This window comes from Camelina sativa, chromosome 5, assembly GCF_000633955.1.
Source record: "Camelina sativa cultivar DH55 chromosome 5, Cs, whole genome shotgun sequence".
In the NCBI taxonomy this organism is placed as follows: Eukaryota; Viridiplantae; Streptophyta; class Magnoliopsida; order Brassicales; family Brassicaceae; genus Camelina; species Camelina sativa.
Window position 1 is genome coordinate 25657041 of NC_025689.1, and position 5740 is coordinate 25662780.

General features: G+C 40.6%; 1 pseudogene; it reads left to right on the forward strand.

Annotated features, from left to right (window-relative positions):
• The window catches only part of LOC109132912, a 21554-nt pseudogene continuing 15978 nt past the window's right edge, over positions 165-5740 (forward strand).

Genomic DNA, 5740 nt, shown 5'->3' on the forward strand with positions numbered 1-5740 from the left:
ATGTGAATGTTTTTCCTACCAATTAGCTCGTTTTGAGCTGATCTTGTTCTTTCTTGTAAAAAAAAAAAAAGATATTAGTAATGATGTTTTGGAGAAACTACTCTTAACTACATTGAAGAATTATATATGAGGATTTTGTCGGCATAAAAAATCATATTGGAAATATGAGTGTATTGTTGCAATTGGAATATGAGGAAGTCAGGATGGTTGGCATATGGGGCTCCTCAGGAATAGGAAAGACTACTATTGCAAGTGCTTTATATTGTCGACTCTCTCATCGGTTCCAAAGTAGTATCTTCATAGACATGGCTTTCATATCTAAGAGTATGGAGTTTTACAAAGGTGCCAATCCAGGCGACTATAATATGAAACTACATTTGCAGAAAGCTTTTTTGGCTGAAATTTTAGATAAAATAGACATAAAGATAGATCGTTTAAGTGCAGTGGAAGAGAGGCTAAAGCACCACAAAGTTTTAATCTTTATTGATGACTTGAAGGATCAAGTGTTGTTAGATGCCTTGGTGGGTCCAGAGCCGGCCCAAAGGCCAAGCCAATAAAGCATGAGCTTGCGGCCTTATATATTATATAGCAAATTCGGCCTCATTTTTTTAAAAGCTTTGTTGGTCTAGTGGCGTTAGGAGTATTAATGTGTCTCACCCATCATGAGTTCGAACCCCGTACAAGCTTATTTTCTTTTATTTTCAGCCCATTTTTTTCCTTTGACTGTGGCCTCCAAAAAGTTAGCGACGGCTCTGGGTGGGTCAAACACATTGGTTTGGAAATGGGAGTAGAATCATTGTGATAACCAAAGATAAGCATCATTTAAGGCTCATGGGATTAAACATATATACAAGGTTGGTCTCCCATCTAGAAAGCTTGCTCTTGAGATGTTTTGTCGATCAGCTTTCAGGAGATATTCCCCAGCTGATGGTTTTATGGAGCTTGCTTCTAAGGTTTCCTTGCATGCTGGAAATCTTCCTTTGGGTCTTACTGTTTTGGGTTCATATTTACGGGGCAGGGACCAAGAGGACTGGATAGATATGCTTCCTAGCCTTTGTAACAGGCTGAATGGAACAATTGAGATTACGCTAAAAATTTGCTACGATGGACTAAAAAACGAAAAAGATGAAGCGATATCATCACATAGCAGTGTCTTTTCAATGGTGCGAAAATCACTTATATCAAACAGTTGATATCATACGGTGATTCAGATGTTAATATTGGTCTTAAAAACCTTGTTGATAAGTCTCTTATCCATGTAAGAAACAATAGTGTGTACATGCACTGTTTCATACAAGAAATGGGTAAGGAGATCGTCCGGATGCAATCCAAGGAGCCAGGAGAACGAGAATTTCTTGTGGATTCGAAGGATATTTGCGATGTACTTGAAAATAAAACAGTAAGTATTTTAGTGGTCTTGTCATATAGCTTTTTTAAAAATTATTAATATTATATCTTGACTATTGATATTATTATCATTTCAGGGTACTAAAAACGTTCTAGGTATATCACTCAATACAGATGAGATTGACAAGTTTCATATATATAACTCCTTCAACGAAATGCGTAATCTCCGTTAGCTAGAAATTTATAGTAAAGATAGGTACCAAAAGAAAGAACTTAAATGGTATTTACACAATAGTTTCAACTATTTGCTTCCTCAACTTAGATTATTAAGGTTGGATGGATACCCAATGAGATTTATGCCTTATAACTTTTGTCTTGTATACCTCGTTAAGCTCCAAATGCCAGAAAGCAAACTCGAAAAATTATGGGATGGAACTCATGTAAGTTTTTTTTAATTAATATTGTAATTTAAATTCGTTATTTTACTTATGATATCTAACTTATACTTCAGGCACTTAAAGGGCTCAAGGACATAGATTTGCAAGGATCTCGGAATTTGTAAAAAATTTCAGATCTCTCTATGGCCACCAATCTCAAGAAACTTAATCTCTATAATTGTTCGAGTTTGGTGGTGTAGAATAATGGGAGAAGATGATTTGTATTATTCACATGACCAACTTTATACAAGAGTTTGTTGTTATCACAAACATGCTAAATGATAAGGTAAGATCTTTTATAAGATAAGGACATCACATATTGAATCTTATCATATCTATACTAATATGCCTCCGCAAGATGGACGTCGGTGACAGAGGCCAATCTTGTTACAGAGAGTGTCAAACCGCAGACGAGGGAGTGGCTTAGTCAGCGCATCCGCCAGTTGATCTTCAGAACAAATGTGAGCAACCCGCAGTTGCTTGGCTTGTACTTGCTCTCGAACAAAATGATAATCAAGAGCCAAGTGCTTCATTCGAGAGTGGAACACCGGATTTGCAGAGAGATACGTAGCACCAAGATTGTCACAATATAGAACCGGTGTGTCAGTAGACCGAATGCTCAGTTCAGACATAAGTGAAGCAACCCACTTAACCTTAGAAGCAGCAGTAGTGAGAGCCCGATACTCCGCTTCAGTAGTAGACCGAGCCACACCACTATGTTTCTTCGACGACCAAGACACAGGCTGACGACCAATGTACACAATATAACCACCGATGGACAGGTAATCATCATGATCGCCAGCCTAGTCAGCATCTGAATACGCATGAAGATGAGTAGGAGTGGAAGCAGAGAAGAAGATACCCTTATCCGCAGTCCCAACCAGGTAACGCAAAACCCGTTTTACAGCCTCCCAATGCACCGTGGTTGGCTTGTGCATAAACTGAGACAAACGATTGATGGCAAACGCAATGTCGGGCCGAGTCAACAGGAGATATTGCAGACTTCCAACCGTTGCACGATATTGAGTACCATCAAACAACAGAACACCAGACGAGAGAGTGAGAACCTGCGAGGACACCATCGGTGTAGGAACAGGTTTAGCTTCCGCCATGAGAGTCTTGCGGAGCAAATCAGTGATGTATTTTGTTTGGGTGAGATGAAGACCTAAAGCAGTGCGATAAGCTTCCATACCAAGGAAGTAAGAGAGCTCTCCAAGGTCCTTGAGAGAGAGTTTGACACCAAGAAAATCAGTAACCCGCCGTAACTCAGTCAAGGAGGAACCAGTGATGATGATGTCATCCACATAGACAAGGATGTAGATATACGAGGAGCCGATGCGAAGAACAAAGAGAGAAGCATCAGCGTGAGAGTTCTTGAAACCGAGACTGACAAGGAAATCCTTGAGAGCATTATACCAGGCACGCGGCGCTTGCTTCAAGCCATACACCGCCTTTTTGACGCGACAAACATGATGAGGTTTGTCTTTATCAACAAGACCAGGAGGAAGGCATTGTTGACGTCTAGCTGAAAGAGAGGCCAATTGTGATTGACCGCAGTACCAAGAACTGCACGAATGGTGGCATGTTTAACGACCGGAATGAAGGTGTCATGATAGTCAAGTCTAGGACGCTGGTGAAAGCCCCTTTGCGACGAGGCGAGCTTTATATTTGTCAACGGAGCTGATATGTCTATATTTTGTCTCTCCTTAGCCTATTTTTATCATGCATTTAGCTAGGATAACTCATTGGTTTGCATCGTTTTCTAGTTTTTTTATACACTTTGCACGTCTACNGGAGTTGATATGTCTATATTTTGTCTCTCCTTAGCCTATTTTTATCATGCATTTAGCTAGGATAACTCATTGGTTTGCATCGTTTTCTAGTTTTTCTATACACTTTGCACGTCTAAGTAGTTCTTGCATCATCCTTGCATATATTGTGCATTTTGGAGTATTTCAGGTATTTAGGAGACGTTGGAAGCCATTCTCGTCCGAGCCATTGTCACCATCTCCGTTTCGTCCGAGCCATTCTCACCATCTCCGTCTCGTCCGAGCCATTATCACCATCTCCGTTTCGTCCGAGCCATTGTCACCATCTCTGTTCCGTCCGAGCCATCCGTTCGAGCCATCGCACTCGAGTGGGATTTAGCTTTCGACGTCTTCATCAAAGTTGTAGGGAATTGAGTTACCTTTCCAACGCCGTTTATTTCAAGTCAATCGGAGGTGTGGTTCAAGAGTTATCATTGTTTTAGTGGATGCGTATACACCACGCTCGAGCCATGCTTCCCCACCACACACTCCAGCTTGTTTGATCGAGCCATGCTCCTCAGCCTTCCGTCCAAGCCATGCTCTTCAGTCTTCCGTCTGAGCCATGATGACATTGCATTCCATTCGATGAACACGGACTCGATCGCACATGTCGGGAAAAAGGACGTTTGGTTTCACACGCTTCAGGAGATTACCGAACCGACGCTTTACCTTGTCGTTTTAAATTTTAGGGCTTTCCATGTTAGACTACTATATATACATTTTGTTAACTCTTTGCAGAGACATCTTATCTTTTATCTCGTTTTTGTTCCCAGAAGGTTTCTGAACCTAGCCTCCAAAAAACGTTCTCAGACTTATATTCCGATATCTTTGAGATTATTGAGATTTTGCATTTGATTCTTTCTACAAAGTTGTTCATCTTATTTTTATCTACCTAATAATGTTTGTTTCAATGATTTCTGTTTTTGCATCCTTGACTATGATTTTCGGATCTGAGTAGTGTGTTAGTTCTTGAGGATGGGATAGATTAGGTGGAGGATCTTAGGATGTAGAGTGTTTAAGATTTGATTGTATGATTCCCTTCTGGACTAGAGTTAGAATTACTAGTTTCTCTCTGATCAATTGGAACTAGGTTCGAGACATTTCCGCACCCAAAAGGTGTTTGATGAAATGTCTGACCAACTAGTGCCAGAGACTTACGTTCCTAGCCTAAGAGATTAGTTGTCTAGGATGTTTGTTGACGTGAATGAACTTGTTTGTCATGCCTGCTCGACCACGTTTCTCTAGCGAGAGCTAGGTATGGAAGTGGTTGAGTCTGAGTAGCTTTTGCCAAGAGATTGGATTAGCTAAGTTGTGATGTTCATTGTTTAGGGATACTTTGCTTGTGGTATGTTAAACACTCCTTAGACTAGGATACTCCACCGACATCAATTACCCCATCCTTAGGACTTCTTTCTTTCTGATTTTTATTACATTCCTGGAACTGTTTTGTTTGCTCATGCTTAGAATTGTTTGCGTTTTTATTCACTTTCGCTTCTTGTCATGCATTCTTGTTTCTAGTTCTGTGACTCATTTCCGTTTCGCATTTTGATCATTCTAGGACTGTTAGATAAAAACACTCTTTGAATTGGCTTAACTTGTGACTTCTTGATTGCATCTTGAGTGATAGTAAACTTTCCCAACTGGATTGACACCTTAAGTATTACAACGCATAAGGTTAATTGAGACCTACTAGGAGATACAAAAATCCTAGTATCAATTTGGCGCCGTTGCCATTTGGGATTCTTTTTGCTACATTTAAGATTTCAAGTTTTGCAAGATTAAGTTCCGTTACACTTATCATTCCGAGTACTGACTTGTTTTGGTTTTCTGCTTGTTTGTTTTGCATCTCAGGTTCCTGTTGATTGCAACCTTGCATGCACACCAGATCAAGAGGGCCTCAGAATCTCCTTCCTGTGATCGACGAAATCAACTGGTTGCAACGCCCACGACAAGCTCGTCAACCCATTGAGCATCCCGCACACGTCACTATGGAACAATAGCATGAACCACATCAGGGACCGCAAAACATTGGTGCTGGGGATGCACCGAACACTCATACTCAACGTGCTGGAATCGTCCCTCCCGCCGTGCTGAACAATAACTTTGAGATCAAAAGTGGTCTGATCACCATGATCCAAGGAAACAAGT